General features: G+C 42.0%; 1 protein-coding gene and 1 long non-coding RNA gene across 11 annotated transcripts in view; one reads left to right on the top strand and one right to left on the bottom strand.

Annotated features, from left to right (window-relative positions):
* TSPAN4 (tetraspanin 4) overlaps positions 1 to 15845 on the bottom strand; it is a 1204586-nt gene that overhangs the window by 426106 nt on the left and 762635 nt on the right. The gene's annotated exons all lie outside the window — the stretch shown is intronic.
* Positions 1 to 15845, top strand: part of LOC149445641 (uncharacterized) — a 69498-nt gene that overhangs the window by 10147 nt on the left and 43506 nt on the right. Inside the window, exon 2 of the long non-coding RNA XR_016306369.1 lies at positions 5866 to 5985. This is a non-coding gene — a long non-coding RNA (uncharacterized LOC149445641). The remainder of the gene's footprint in view (positions 1 to 5865; positions 5986 to 15845) is intronic.

The following is a 15845-nucleotide window of genomic DNA, read 5'->3' as shown; positions in this document are numbered from 1 at the left end:
GATTTATTGCACATTTGTGAGTGGCTAGAGAAGGGAGAGGAACCACACTTGTCAGGGACAGTGAATTAGCTTTAGGGAATAGTTTCTGTGTGAGGAGGGATATTTTAATGACACTGCTATTTACCAGTCTCTGGACCTGTTGCAAAGGACCTGTTCAGCATCTTCAAGAGCTGTTTCTGCTGCCACCCCTCTTGCTGATGCTGCCCTGGTAATGTATGTCCTGTGATATCGTGTGGCACTGAAGAGTTACCATGCACCACCAGCACAACTGTCACTTCCACTACCAGCATTACTGCACCTGTACTGTCAGTGTTGCTGAAGTTGCTACAGTTGCTACAGCTTTAATACTAGTGCTAGCAACTGCAGATTGCTGATTTATCTGTTTTGCCTACAGCTAAACAATATAATAACTGTTCAACCTTTTTTTGAACTCTGTTGTTTTACCAACTTGGTACCAACTCCTGGCCCCACTTCTAAGGCCCTATATCATAGTAGAGCCCTGGAGAAATGTGGAAGTGTCAAGGGAATGGCTGATAGCCAGACCTCTTTCCAAGGTCCATCAGGGAAAAGTACTGGTTCAGTTTATTAACCTGGGAGCCAAGCCCATTGTCAGGGATCCCCTCGATCCCCGCTGCGATGGTCCCGGCGCAGGCGCACTGCACCGCCCTGTGCGGGGACACGGGCACTAGTTCCGGGCCGGCCGCGGCGTTCGAGTTCGCGCATGCGCAGTAGAAGCCGCGGCCGCCCGCTGGGCACCAATGGCAGCGCAGGGCGGGATATTTAAATGTCCCTGTGCTGTCATTTCAGTGCCTTCTGGTCCTACCTGTATCCTGCGAATCTGAACCTGTGCCTTGTAAGTTATTTGACCCGGATTGCTCTTGACCTGCTGATTTCTCCTGCCCAGACCCTTGCTTTGCCTGACCTCTCTTCCTGAATGCCCTTCATTAGATCTGACCTACTGTTGCTGACCTGGCGTGTGACCCGACGATTCTCTGCCTGCTCCCTTGTACCTTACCGCCCTCTACGTTACCAACTCGGCCTGTCTGACTTCGCACTTGCTCAGCCATCCATCCATCCCATCGGGGTCACCCGACCTCCTTTCAGACCAGGACAATAGGTGCGGCCCAGGGAGTTCGACTTCTCTCACAGTTCGAATACGCAGGATGTTGCAAATTATGTCCTTGACCTCTTGCCACAGAGTGGAGCGTATATGCTATACTCATTTCATATGGGCTCTGCATCTCCTGTATGAATGGGGTGGTCCAGTGTCTCAGTACACCAACAGACCGCTGGGCCAGTGGCGAACACCAGCACATGCTTCTCTAACAGCTGATGTGGCCACAACCACAGATTGCGAGTCAGTGATACAGTTCTTAGGCACCACATAGATGTCTGCAAGAACTATTTGGCTTTGCAGGAGAATGGGTGTGAGGGACCGCCGGACGGCACCACTAGCACTCCACTGGTCAGGCGCGCCCAGAGCGCGGAGTCTAAGCCCCGCATAGAAGCCTATGTTGCAAATTAACTTAATGCCTGTATCCACCAGGATGCCTACCCATTGCCCAGGGTGGAGGAGTCTCTTATGGCTCTGATATTTCTCCACCCTGGACCTGGCCAGTGGCTACTGGCAGGTCCCAGTAAGAGAACAATTTCAAGAAAAGACTGCCTTTATAACACTGTTGGAGCTGTATGAATTCAAATGCATTCCCTTCAGGCTGACTAATGCCCCCAGCACCTTCCAAAACCCGATGAAGCATTTCTGGGGACTTTAACTATGAATTGGTGCTGATCTACTTAGATGACATTATCAGCTTTTCCAAGTGCTTCAAGCAACATATTCAACATCTGGAATGGGTTTTAGTTAAAAACCCAAGGTTCAAGAATGGTAACAAGTTCGAACCCTAATGGGAAGCTTGCCCATATCAGGTTGAAAGGCAACCATTCCTTCCCTCACCTGTGTACGATGTGGTGGCTGAGGGTCTGGAACATGTTTGAAAATGCCTTCAACAAAATTTGCTGAGGAGGCACTGTGTGTTGAGTGGGGATTGTTCTGCTAAACCCACCACAGACTAGGGGGAAAGTTGTACCTTGGACGTTCCATTGGTGCAAGGAGTTCCTGTTAAGTGGTAATTGCCCCCTACTAAGACTGGCCCTCTGGACTTTGTGGGACCCGTCAGGCTGGCGGTCACTCCTGGAGATCTGGCTGCTGTATCTAGTGAGGAGTGTGACTCTGTAGACAATCCTCCGGATACTACTAAAGACATTGTTGCTGGCCCAGGAGAGGGGGTTATAGGCCCTGCCCACAATCCTTTCTCTGTTAATATTAGGACTCAATTCTACTGGAAACAATACAAATTTCAAGCCATAGATGGTCCTATTCCTTTACAACCCGTGTGAACTTACAGTAGACATTCCACGACATGTTTAAATTATTATCACCAATCAATTCAAAATCTGTTGTTGATCAAAAATGGAAGAAATTCTATAATTTTAAAATTATAAGAGACATAGACACACTGTGATTTTGTTCTAGACGACATGGATCTTTCAATGGCATGCTTTCTGCAATGAAACTTGCACACTGAGGCACACATAAAAGACAACAGTTTTTGAGTACTGTCAGACCCATAGTTAGAGACAGGGGTCAAAACGGACTAAATGGGGAATACCCAAGCACATTCTTTATTGATATGACCTAATTTGTAATTGAAATATCTGGTAGCCTTTATCTATGATTTAATTATAGGATCGAAAACAATTTCACCTACAGTAGTCAACAACTTCACATTTTAAACACTTAACATCTATATAGATGTTTCTAACTCAGTCACAACAATATCAGAGGAGGACAAAGCCCTAGAAAAAACAATACTCAGAGAGAGTAAGTAATAAATAACTAGGTGACAACCAGGGTCGGACTGACAACTCATGGGGCCCCCGGGCAATAGGGGATCATGGGGCCCCTGTGTCCTTGCCCAAACTCAAAAAAGCCTATGAAAAAGGTACCAGGGGCATCTCATGGGGCCCCCTACTGACCCCGGGCCCTCGGCCCTTGAGTTTCCAAATGGTCAGTCTACCCCTGGTGACAACCTACTCTGTTGTTACTCTAATACAATGTTACTCAACTAGTCTTCAAGTACCCTCAGGAGCTCACGCTTTCAAAATGTTCTTATTCTCTTCATCTTGTATAGAGGATTTAATCAGTATAACTAATCCAGTAAAGGCCTGTAAAGAAAATTGTCTGTAACCACGAATTTGTCAGCTGCAAGATAGTGAATTCTCTATGGTGCATGGCTCCAACATAAGAACATGCAACGTTTCGTCAGTCACTAGCTGCTAACTTTAATTTGACTATTTGTGGACACCTTTCTTGCTGTCTTTAGTTTTGAGTTTGCTGCTTTGGCTCCTGCCTCTTCCCAGCAGCCTGCTTTTATCTATGTGTCCCAGCATTCATATACATAACTAGGGACCCTCCAGATCTTGCCTGGAGACACCAGCTATTTAGTTTGCCTGCTGGGTCTCTGGACTGTCAGGGGCTTTGATTTGGCTCTGCAGCTGTTACTATCACACACCAGCAAGCTTGGCCAGGATTGGACACCAAAGAGGTATCAGCTCACTAACCCTTAAGAGTGAGTTTGCAAGGTGCCAATATTCAGTAATAAATATGAATGATGGGGATGTGCAAAGAAGCAGGGGGTTTGTTTTATGCTTCACCATGTTTTCAATGCTGATTACTGCTGTTCGGGAACTTGGCTGCAGGTAGAGAAAGAAGTACAGCAGTTCATCTCTTTATTTTTTCATGTACCATTGCTGAAAGAACTTTGGCAGCTCATAGTATCATGTGTTTTTAAATTTCATGAAAATGTTAACTGACTCGGATAAGTCTCAGCAATTCACTCTTCTGTGCTTCTGGTGCATACCAGCACCATTAATAACTTATGCAGGCCATAGACAAAGCAATTTTGTTTCCTGCACCCACAGTCATTGTTGATGCTGGCATCCTTCCTGCAGACCTTTGTGTTCTCCTGGCGGGGGGGGGGTGGCAGGGGGAGCCCTCCCTGCCTGGAGAACACAGTGGTTATTGCTAGCAGCAAGCCACTGGCAATAATCGCATGTAAAATCCAACATGCTGGTTGTACTCAAGTCGTACAACAATCAGCCTGCCATTGCCTCGTTTTCTTACTACTAAACGTATGTGAGGAGCAATTGCCAGTTTGTTGCCTGTGTATTGTCAAATATGCCCATTTGTTGTCTGTATGTTATCACAATTGTTCATTTGTTGGTCATGTATTCTCAATTGCTCCTTTCACCATTGCACTATTTGACCATTGCTTCCATTTAAACACTGCTCCATCATGTGCTGGTATTCGCCCCTCCCCTTGCTTCACCCCTCATCAGGTTCCCTGATTTTGGAAAGTATGTTCATGTACACAAGTACGCTATTGCCCTCTGTTTCAGTGATTTTTCAGGATGTCTTTAAAAGTTAATCAGTCTGGTTGCCCATTGCAAAGCATGGTTTTGTTTGACTCTCTTACATACTTCTCTAATCTAGTTTGCCTATTTCAGCATTGAACCTGGCTGAACTTCTTCTGCCTTTACCATTGCTAAGACCCACAACTAAATTTGTTGTTTTCCAAGTCAATTCCAACATCATTTAGAGGACATTCTTCCGCTGTTCATTAGGTTGACCCTAACTACACTAATTTTTGACCCAAGGCACTGAAGCCTATCGGATAGTTTGACCCTTGGCATCAACTTGGCTATCTATCATCTGAGACTAAATCACAGAAATACAGAAGAAAATGATACAAGTAATAGCTGAAACAGTTTATTACTAAAATAGCTCATAGTGTTATTTTAAACAAGGCTGAAGCATTTAGTGTAGATTGCTATCTTTTCTGCCAAATGGTGAAAACTGTTAGGAAACTGTTCTTATGGCCTATTTATTGATGAACTTTATGTTCTACTGATAGTTCTTCTTTGAACTGAATCCCTACTTTCTGAGAACAAACATTCCTTTTAGGCAGGTTATTTAGTTTGAAGGGATTTTTAGCCAACTTCACTGCAGACTTGTACCTGTTCCAGTTCTGTCAATATTGACATTTGTATACCAGTTACTTCCCCCTTGCAGAAAGCTAAGGGAGAGGGTCCGCTTGCTATATTCATATGATCAGGCCCAGAATTGTAAGAAAAGAAAAACTGTTGGGAAATGCAGTACAGCTGGCATGTGTAACAATTAACCTCCCCGTCGGTATGATTATTTCAGATTTTTGGTGCTGAAAGCGGTACCATTATTTTGCATGGAAATTTGGCATTTTATATTGTAGGCCTGTAATTCTTAGGAATAACTCACTGAAATCTGTCCGAACAAGAGTCTAGTAAACATCCTGGGTAGGATAAAATTTAAAACACGAAATCATAAATTATAATTTAATAAATAATCATAAAAAATAATAATATAATAATAATACATTTAATTCAATAATATAATCAAACCAAAAACACTGAAATTTTAAACATAGCGCCAAGTTCGCACATCACTGAGCAAAGTCGCAAAATCGTTTTCAGTGTCTGATGACGAATTTCCCCACGAATCATTATCACTCAATTCTGCAAGTGGTTCTAATTTACTATCGCTGTTCTCTAGCTGGTCTAAAACCGCTTTTGACCTAAAGGGACGCTTTTTGGACGCCATGGACATTTCTCAGTTTCCAGGCAGAAAGAACAGTAAAGATGCAGGCAGGGCACAGGACAAAGCACTAGGGACAAAATGTATGTGAAATGCTTTGGTACAGTAATGTTTTACTATGTGATTTTAGTGATTTTTGTGAATGTCACTTTTTGTCATTTTCAAATCTCCCGCAGTTCCGTCCCCGTATGTCCCGACGCTTGCAGAGGACGGAACCCAGATGACAGATGTCGGCATCCGCTGGATTACATTGCCGGGCACACTGCAGGAGGGACATCGCAAGAGCGCAGGACAAGGTAAATGAGTGATGGATCGCGGAGCAGCGCCGCATTGTAAGCCTGAGTGTAGCTCGGGGTTACCGCTTGTGGTACTGAAACTTTACCCCGAGCTACACTCGGGAATACCGCCAGGGAGGTTAAATCAGTTCTATAGTCACAGCAAACGCTTTCATTTTTATAATATCAGCATTGTAATAGCAATACAAACAAATAGTTATTTTTGACAATCCAATAGAGCTTACTTTCATGTTGTGAGTGTTGCCTGTCTACTGCTTCTCTTCCCACAACTTCCTGGAATCCCTGCATGCCATGCAGTCTCTCCTTTGCTGTTTCCTTTCCATTTATAAGATTTTTGTACTGACTCTGCCACCTGAAACTCCTGCTCTCAGCACCTCTGTAGTTTAGAAGGTAGGCTCGGTGAAATAGGTGACACAGCAGTGCTACTCACAGGGTATAGTTAATACATGTACAGAATTTTAAAAAATAAATGTGTAGGGATGGTTACAAACTTCAAAATTGTTCAGATTAATAGGAATAGGCTAGAAATATTGAAATTCAATGTGGAAATTAATATATGATTTTACATTTTGACCATAGATACGCTTTAAATGCTATATATCTTTTTCCAGTACCACTACATATTTTTATACTGAAACTGCTGTATATATGTACGGAGTGCGATTTCTGAGTTTGTGCTGCTTAGTCTGCCCAAGATCGTAGCAGTGTTTGTGCCCCCCAATGCTCGGGTATCTGTGGTCTCTTCCGTTAATAATAACAACCATAATGATATGTTACATTATGACAAAATTATTAGGAATCTTGCATACAATTGTAAGTTAGCCTTCTAACTCCTTTAAACTTTTTGAAGAACAGCAAACCATAGCTTTCTTTTATGGCCCAGTCAAACTAGGAACGCACTGCATGTTACTCTGCGATTCACATGCAGTTCTGTGCGGTGTGATATCAGCTTATTCATTTTAAATGGGCTGAAATTGCACCACATCAAAAGCAGTGCATGCACTACCTTTGGAAATGCACTGCAACTGCATCACGTGGTGCTTCTGTACCATGCAATTCTGTGTAGGCAAAACACTGCATTTGTGACCAGTGTTTGGGGTGTTGTTACCATTCCACTGACACCGGATGCAGAACACAAGGGTAGTGCATTCTGAATGCAGTGCAAGAAATTAGGCTTGCAGGGTTAATTTTGGTCTGTACCAGAAGTTTAGAGGGCAACAAATCTACAATGCTAAGACAGTAAGAAATACTTCTTATTGCACAGAGGGGGATCTATTAGATCCTGAGGTCTAACTTCAGCCTTTCTATACTGGAAAATGCACAATTTATTTTAACAGCCTCCCTAATGGGGCGCCCCTTCTAGACAGGCCCCTGGCTATTGCTACACACAGGCTCGGACTGGCCCACCATATTGCTGGAGGATTCTTTGGTGGGTCGTAGAATATACTGCACTTAGTGGGGGTCTATCCCATACATTCACAACACACATCATGCAACTCTGTCTACTAGTTGTTAGGAGATGGCAGCAGTGTGCATCCAAGTGGTCGGGATACACTCCTGTGTACAGGCCACCACCCCTGTATGTCTCCTCCTGCCAGTCCAACACAGTATATGCAATGAATGATTTGTAAGTTTAAACTTTTAAAAAAGCACTGGGAAAAATCACAATAGTTTGCAGTAACTTACAGAATGCAATAGCAATACTTTAGATGTGTCTGTCCACTAGCTGCAGTCTGATTGCTTCATATGGGTTAATGTAATAAACGTCTCTTTTTTACTGTTATTAAATTAGCCCGTACACCCTAGTTAGCTAAGTAGAGCAGTAGACGTTATATTATACACCACTTAACAACGCGCTTTGGAGGAACACCAAATATCAAAACTTATTCAGTTATATAAGTGAATGTGTATAACATCCAAACAATTAACAAAAATTGTGATAGGTTGGCTGCAGCCCCTTAATAATAAAGCACGTGTCAAACAAGAAATCAAAACGTGTCCATAGATTCCAGGAGGTGCTAAATCATTACTAAAAACCCAAATGATAGTCCTCAATAGTTCCTCAGATCCAGGGGCGGACTGACAACTCACGGGGCCCCCGGGCAAAGGGGAACATGGGGCCCCTGTGTCCTTGCCCAAACTCAAAAAAGCCTATGAAAAAGGTACCAGGGGCATCTCATGGGGCCCCCTACTGACCCCGGGCCCTCGGCAGTGCCTGAGTTTCCAAATGGTCAGTCTGCCCCTGCCCCGATCAATAGCAGTGCTTCAATACTTTAGATCAGGGGTGTCAAATTAGAAGCCCTCCAGCTGCTGCAAAACTACAAGTCCCATCATGCCTCTGCCTTTCAGAGTCAGGCTTGTAACTGTCAATCTTGCAATGCCTCATGGGACTTGTAGTTTGGCAACAGCTGGAAGGCCGCCAGTTTGACACCCGTGTTTTAGAATTAATTGTGTGAGTATCACATGCAAATCCGTCACCATAAGTGCTCCACCACTCCCACTGTGAGCACAGGCGCCCTGATCACCAAGGCTACAGGCCATTCAAAGCTAATTCACATATGTGTGGTGTGGATTGAAGCTCAGGTTTCACAGTAAATTGATGCAGTAGTTATTCAGCGGTTCACGTCAGGTCTACATCAAGTTCAGGACAGGATTAGCTCAGGATTTTATCCTGTTCACACATATGCAGCTTATATACAGTTCCTATAGCAGTCAAACGCCTATAATCTGAACCTTAAGGCACTGCTCAGAAATCGTACAGGACTCTATTTCAAACCGCACTGAATCCGCACCGCCAGCACACCGGACATTTGGATACAGGCACCATAGGAAGCAATGTTTTTTCACGTCATGCAGATTGGATCGGTTCAAACCACATCTAATCCACATATATGTGAACCGGCACCAAAGGTTGCCATGGGGTGAGTGGAAGAGGCACAGTACCCATGACCTTCTGAAGGAACAAAGTGAGACCAATTCGTCAGCTAGGCACAATGTGCATGCCCTTATAGTAACTATGTTAAGGTGTTGCAATAAAGGGATTGTCTTTTGAGTACTGTTCCACTCTCCAAGATTGTAGCTCCTTAATTCTGTCCCAATCATGAATGCTGCTGCCAGGATCATCCACCTTAATAACCGTTCTGTATCTGCCACCCCTCTCTGCCAATCCCTCCACTGGCTTCCCACTACCCAACGGATAAAATTCAAAACACTAACAATAACGTATAAAGCCATTTATAACTCTGTCCCAAATTACATCACCAATCTTGTCTCTAAGTATCACCCAAACCATACTCTCTGCTCCTCACAAGACCTCCTACTCTCTAGCTCCCTTGTCTCCTCCTCCCATGCTCATCTCCAGGACTTCTCCAGAGCTTTCCCCATCCTCTGGAACTCTCTACCCCAATTTATCAGACTATCGCCTACTCTGCTCACTTTTTTTTTTTCTCTGAAAACCTATCTCTTCAGGGAAGCCTATCCTGCCCTCAGCTAGTACTGGAATCTTCTACTCTTCCAACCAGTCCATCACAGTTACTACCTTTTGTACCACTAGCCCCTCCCTCCTAGATTGTAAGCTCCAAGGAGCAGGGTCCTCAAATCCCACTTGTATTGAACTGTATTGTTGCTGTTTTGTCTCCCGTCATATTGTAAAGCGCTGAGCAAACTGTTGGTGCTATATAAATCCTGTATAATAATAACAATAATTAACTCTCGCAGGAGAATTATAATAACAAACAATATAAACTTGAAAAATCTCCTACAATGCTTGAGAAATAACACTGTATATATCAACACATATTATATATAAGATAATGAGCCTAAAAAGAAAAGAAAGAGAAAGAAGACAAGAAGGGCAGATGAATTTACTTCCTGGAATCTGGAATCAATCTGCTCTTAGCTCAGATATGCAGACAGGACGGTGTGCTTAGATGAGAAAGCCCTGTCCCCCCCTCCTGAAGACTCCCGGGATGTACAGTATGACATCATTTGCCTAGGCACGGAAACCAGGAAGTGACCGAAGAAATGTAAAAAAAAAGTTTAAAACAAGTAAATATAATAAACTTTCCTATCTATTTACTAATATTATCAGCTTAAAAATTAAAAATAGTCAATGTTGATTGAGACAGTGAAGTTTCGCTTTAAATCATTGCCAACCAATACAGTTCATACATGGAAAAACTTGCCAATATGTGATTGATGAGCTCAGAACTGAAACTACACAACATGGGTACAGATTAGAAGCCTGATGGTCTAGATGTGATGATGTCATTCATTCACTGAAGCTCTTAAAGAGTAACTCCACTTTTGTTGAGAAAAAACATTCCCCTCTGGGCGATCTGTGTACATTGCAGGGATTTTAACAAGGTTTGTTGCAGATTCCTACCTTTTGTTATTGTAAAGGAATAGCTATTTGTTAGTCCATGTGCTGAGTGAATCTGTACAGGAGTGACTTTATAATTATCAATCAGCTGCTGCACCTGCAGGGCTCTAATGAGGAAAGTTGCAGGATCTGCATCCCTTTAGACATGATTTCCCTTTTACCCCCTTCCTGTCTAGGCCAATTTTCAGCTTTCAGTGCTATCACACTTTGAATGACAATTGCACGGTCATGCAACACTGTACCCATATGAATTTTTTAGCATTTTTTTGAGACAGATAAAGCTTTATTTTGGTGGTATTTATTCACCACTGGGATTTTTATTTTTTTGCTATGTAAATGAAAAAGTCCAAAAATTTTGAAAAAAAGGGTTTTTCTTATAAAATTTTGTAATAAATAATATTTCATCATAAATCTTGGCCAAAATGTATTCAGTTATCTTTTTAGTAAACAAAAAAAAAATAACCCAAATTAGTTTAGAACAAAAAATTATAATTTTTAAACTTTTTTTACATTTTTATTTTTTTTTTTAATATTATTATTTATGGTTTTTTTTTACATACTGTCACCCTAGCAGTACAGTGTCACCATAGTGACACTGTACTACTTGTGGGGGGTGATGAAGATTTTTTTTTTTTTTTGTACAGGGATTGCTTTTACACCCATAAAGGCTGTAAAAGCAATAATTTCTCCTTCTCTCTGGCTGCATTCTTGCAGCCATTGAGAACTACTGTGTGAGCTGTGATTGGTCACAGCTTGTCACATGGTACAAGGCTGTTATGAATAGCCTTGTACCATGTGACCTCTGTGATCATTCACATATAGATAGATTAGATAGCCAGACAGATTGGGGTAGATAGTTCCATAGAATGGGAGAAGCTCGGGAGAAGTCCTGGAGGTGAGCATGGGAGGAGGTGACACAGGAACTAGGGAGCAGAAGGTCTTGAGAGGATTGGAGAGGGCGGTTTGGTTTATATTTTGAGACCAGGTTGGTGTTGTAACTGGGGCCAGAGTTGTGGATGGCTTTGTATTGTATTAGTGTATTGTATTGTGTTCGTATTGTGAATTTTATTCGTTGGGCGAGTGGAAGCCAGCGGAGGGATAGGAAGAGAGAGGTAGCAAATACTCAACAGGTGGTAAGGTGGATGAACCTGGCAGCAGTATTCATAATGGACTGGAGGGGGGATAGCTTATGTAAAGGTAAGTTAATGAGGAGGGAGTTGCAGTAGTCAAGGCAAGAGATAACCAGGGAGTGAATTAGAAGCTTTGCAGTATCATTGATTAAAAAGGGGTGTATTCTGGAGATGTTGAGGCGGCATGATTTGGACAGGGATTGGATGTGAGCCTGAAATGATAGTTCAGAATCCAGGGTTACCCCTAGCACCCAGGCATGCGGGGATGGGTTGATAGTGGTGCTACTGATCCTGACCGAGAAATCGGGAAGGAAATATTATGAGCTCAGTTTTGGATAGATTGAGTTTTAGAAAGTGGTGTGACATCCAGTCTGATATGTCTGTTAGTAAATCAGAGATACGTGAGCAAACTGATCAGGTGAGCTGAGTAGAGAGATAGATTTGTGTGTTGTCAGCATAGAAATGGTATTGGAAACCATGGGAAACTATCAGCTGACCCAAGGAAGAAGTGTAGATCAGGAATAGGAGAGGTCCAAGGACAGAACTTTGGGGGACCTCGTCAGTAAGAGGAGTAGGAAAGGAGGAAGTAGAGTTGTAAGTGAAACTGAAGGTGTGGTGAGATAGGTAAGATTCGAACCAATGGAGAGTACAGTCATAGAGACCATGTAAATAGAGTTTTTTGAGGAGGATGGGGTAGTCAACTGTGTCAAATACAGTGGAGAGGTCCAAGAATAAGAGTACAAAATAGTGACCATTGGTTTTGCAGTTAGTAAGTTGTTTGTGAGTTTTAGGAGAGCAGTTTCTGTGGAGTGTTGTGGGCAAAATCCAGACTGAAGAGGATCGAGAAGGTTATTCTCAATAAGGTGGCATGTCAGCCGGTTGTAGACTAGACGTTCAGGGCGTTTGGAGGCAAATGGGAGTAAGGAGATGGGTCTTAGGTTGCCAACATTGGTGAGGTCCCGTGAGGCCTTTTTAAGTATGGGGGTGATTAGCGCATGTTTTAGAGAGTTGGGGAATATGCCAGTAGAAAGGGAGAGATTGAACATATGAATTAAAGAGTGAAGGATAGAGCCAGAGGGTGACCATAGTATTTGCGAGGGAACAGGGTCCAGGGGACAGGTGGTTAGGTGGGCTTTAGAAAAACTTTTACCAACCTCCTCTATAGTAGCTGGGTTAAACAAGGGAAGTATAGATTGTGCAGGTGGCCAAGGAGTGTAGGGTGAGGGAGATATCTGTACAGTGGAGATCTCGTCACGAATAGTATCAATCTTATTTTTGAAATGATTAGTGATCTTGTTGGAGTTTAGACACATACAATACTTCTTTTAGTGTCTTGAGGCGATTATGAATGAAAGAGCCATTGAAATAAAAAATGAAGTGTGATTTTATTCTATCACACAATGGTGTAAAATAACAATGTAAAGCGTATTATGAACAGTTCCATGTAGATAAAACTACTGTAGAAATATCAAGCAAAAGTTTAAAGATAAGTCACCATTATTTGTCATAGAAGTCCGGCCATGTGCTGTTCTGTCCTTCATCTCTACTTGTCCTTCGAGACTTTGTGAAGAAGCCGGAAGTAGACGGAAATGACGATATTGCAGCATGCACCTGTTGCAGTTTCTCATACGTGTGTGTGCGTGTATGTGTGTCAGAGTGTCAGTATTAGCGTGTGTGTGTGCTGCCGTCCACTGTCCCTAATGGACCTTTTTATGCAGAATGAGTGTGTCATAACGAGAGATTCCTAATACCTTGTATGGCATAGAAGGGAGGGGACGACACTCACATAACGTTTTTGATGGACAGGAACATATGTATGCTGATGTACATAATATTATAAGCCAATGATGTAATCTCAGCTATTTATATTTAAAGAATAATATAGCTTAAGAACATATCTTTTCAACATATCAATGTATAATCACTAATCTATATATGTGTCAATATTAGAAACGTATACTAAATACACACAGCTACTATTAAAATACATAATGTAATAGTAAATCTATAAGGAGTCCTCCTAATACCCTTGACATTTTACTAGAGACTTCTAACAAGCTATACCTAAATATAGTCTTCAGCTGGTTTAGCTGGTCTCAGCTAACTCATTCATATTTACTGTCTCAGCTTAACTTATATATCTTTTGGTCTCAGCTATAGCTATTATCTCAGCTATTTTACTGAAGAATTAAATATCGGTTTAAGGCGACAATTCACACATATTAATATTAATTATGATTAATCATAAAAACCAAATATTTTGCAAGCTTGCCATCAATATAAGTGCCGAATCATAATTTTGATTTCTAACAGATCTCCTGGGCAGTGAGTGAGTTAGCGGGTGGAGGTAAAGAAGGACAAAGTAGAGAGTTAAAGGTAGAAAAGAGTTGATGGGGATTGCATGAAAGGGTGTTAATGAGAGTGATAAAATAGGTCTGTTTGGCAGTGTGGAGACAGGAATTGTATTTTTGAAGGGCAGATTTATATTGGTTGAAGTCTTGCTGGGTCTTAATCTTATGCCATAAACGCTCAAGAGCACGGCTACGTTTTTTGAGGCATCTGGTATTGTCTGTTTGCCAGGACTGTAGAGGTTGTGGCCTAATTCTGTTTGTAGTGAGGGGGGGCCAATGTGTCCACGGTGGATGACAGTGAACTGTTGTTGACAGAAGTGGCCAGGTTCTATGAGATTTTGTCATAGAGACAATCTGTTGCCGAAAAAAGAAGAGAAGGGTTAAGATAGCAAAGGTTTCTACAGGTAACTGTTCGGTAGTAGGAAGACAAGGAGGAAGAAGCCAAGGAGAGAGTGAAGCTAATAAGGGAGTGATCAGAGAGAGGAAAAGGAAAGTTGGTGAGGTTGCAAGGAGTGCATACGTAAGAGAATACAAGGACGATGCAGTGAGTAGAAGCATGTGTCCATTGTTTTAGGTCAAAAGAAATGGTTAGGCTCAGAAGTTTAGAGGTAGCAGGAGTGTTAAGATTAACAGGGATGTCGAAGTCATCAAGAATGATTGTGGGGATTTCAGAAGAGAGAAAGTAAGGTAGCCAGGCCGAGAAATCATATATATATACATGTGGTTTTTTGTTTTTAATAAATTGAAAAGATTTCAAAATAAACTTCTTTCACATTGTCATTATGGGGTATTGCCCGTAGAATGTTGAGGAGAAAAATGAATCTAATCCATTTTGGAATAAGGCTGTAACATAACAAAATGTGGCAAATGTTAAGCGCTGTGAATACTTTCTGGATGCACTGTATAGCAGTGCAGGGTGATGGTGCCATCCTCTCATAACTACAGCATGTCCAGTGAAGTCGTTTCAAATTTTCTTGTAAATGTGGGAAAAAATAAGCAATGATTTGACCCCACTCTTGATTAAAAAAACTGAATGAACGTCCTTGTGAGGAAACTCCTGGCACCCTGCCTGGGTGCTTCCGTCAGAGAACTGCTTCCTCATCGTTGGAACACAGGAACAAGGTTTCATAGCTGGGCATTGCACCCAGAAACTAGATGAAACTAGCTTAGGTGCAACTGGAACTCTACTGTCACCTCACACAGAATGTATACCACAAGGAATCAGGTGAGAGCTTGATCACATTATCCTAAACAATGCTAACTGTAAACAGTAATATCATCAGTACATCTAAAGAACAACCAATAGCTAACAGTGACCTAATTAACAGTAAGCTAATCAGCAGCTAGCAACTAACTCCCATAAGGAGTAGACTCCCTCAAGAGTTGGTTCTGGCCAGCTCAGTGGATTGCTTTGAAAAAGGCCTGGATGCTTTCTTGGATACACAGAATATAACTGGTTACTAACATTTATATGTAAAGTTTATCCAGGGAATATCTGATTGCCTCTTGGGGGATCAGTAAGGACTTTTTTCCCCTGCAGGAGCAAATTGCATCGTGCTTTGCTGAGTTTTTTTTTTTGCCTTCCTCTGGATCAACTGTGGGTATAGGTTTATAACTTTTCTTTTTTTTTTTTTTGGTTTAACTGGATGGACTTTTGTCTTTTTTCAGCCTGACTAATTATACAACTATGTAACAATGCTTTGATTAATCAGGGAGTCCACTGCAGACAGCCCAGCAACAAGCCCACCCCTAAATACACAAAGTACATTAACATGTGGTCTTTCAGGTACTTGTGTAATTTATTCACTGGAAAAGTCATCATAAGAAAAAGTGGAATTAAGTTAGAGGGAGATTGTTGATAAATATTTATGTCCCAAGTTGAAGAGCTTTTCCAACCCACTCCACAGGAGGCCCCCATATATCCTCTGGCTATTAACCTGTGCAAGATTCATCCATCCACTCCAGAAGGGAAGCTTTATTGTCTTTATTTAGAGAATA

This window comes from Staurois parvus, unplaced genomic scaffold (genome assembly GCF_062004578.1).
Source record: "Staurois parvus isolate SC_StPar_1 unplaced genomic scaffold, SC_StPar_1.0 ptg000715l, whole genome shotgun sequence".
NCBI lineage: Eukaryota > Metazoa > Chordata > Amphibia > Anura > Ranidae > Staurois > Staurois parvus.
Note: the sequence above shows the minus strand (reverse complement) of the source record. Positions and strands in the feature narration are given on the sequence as shown.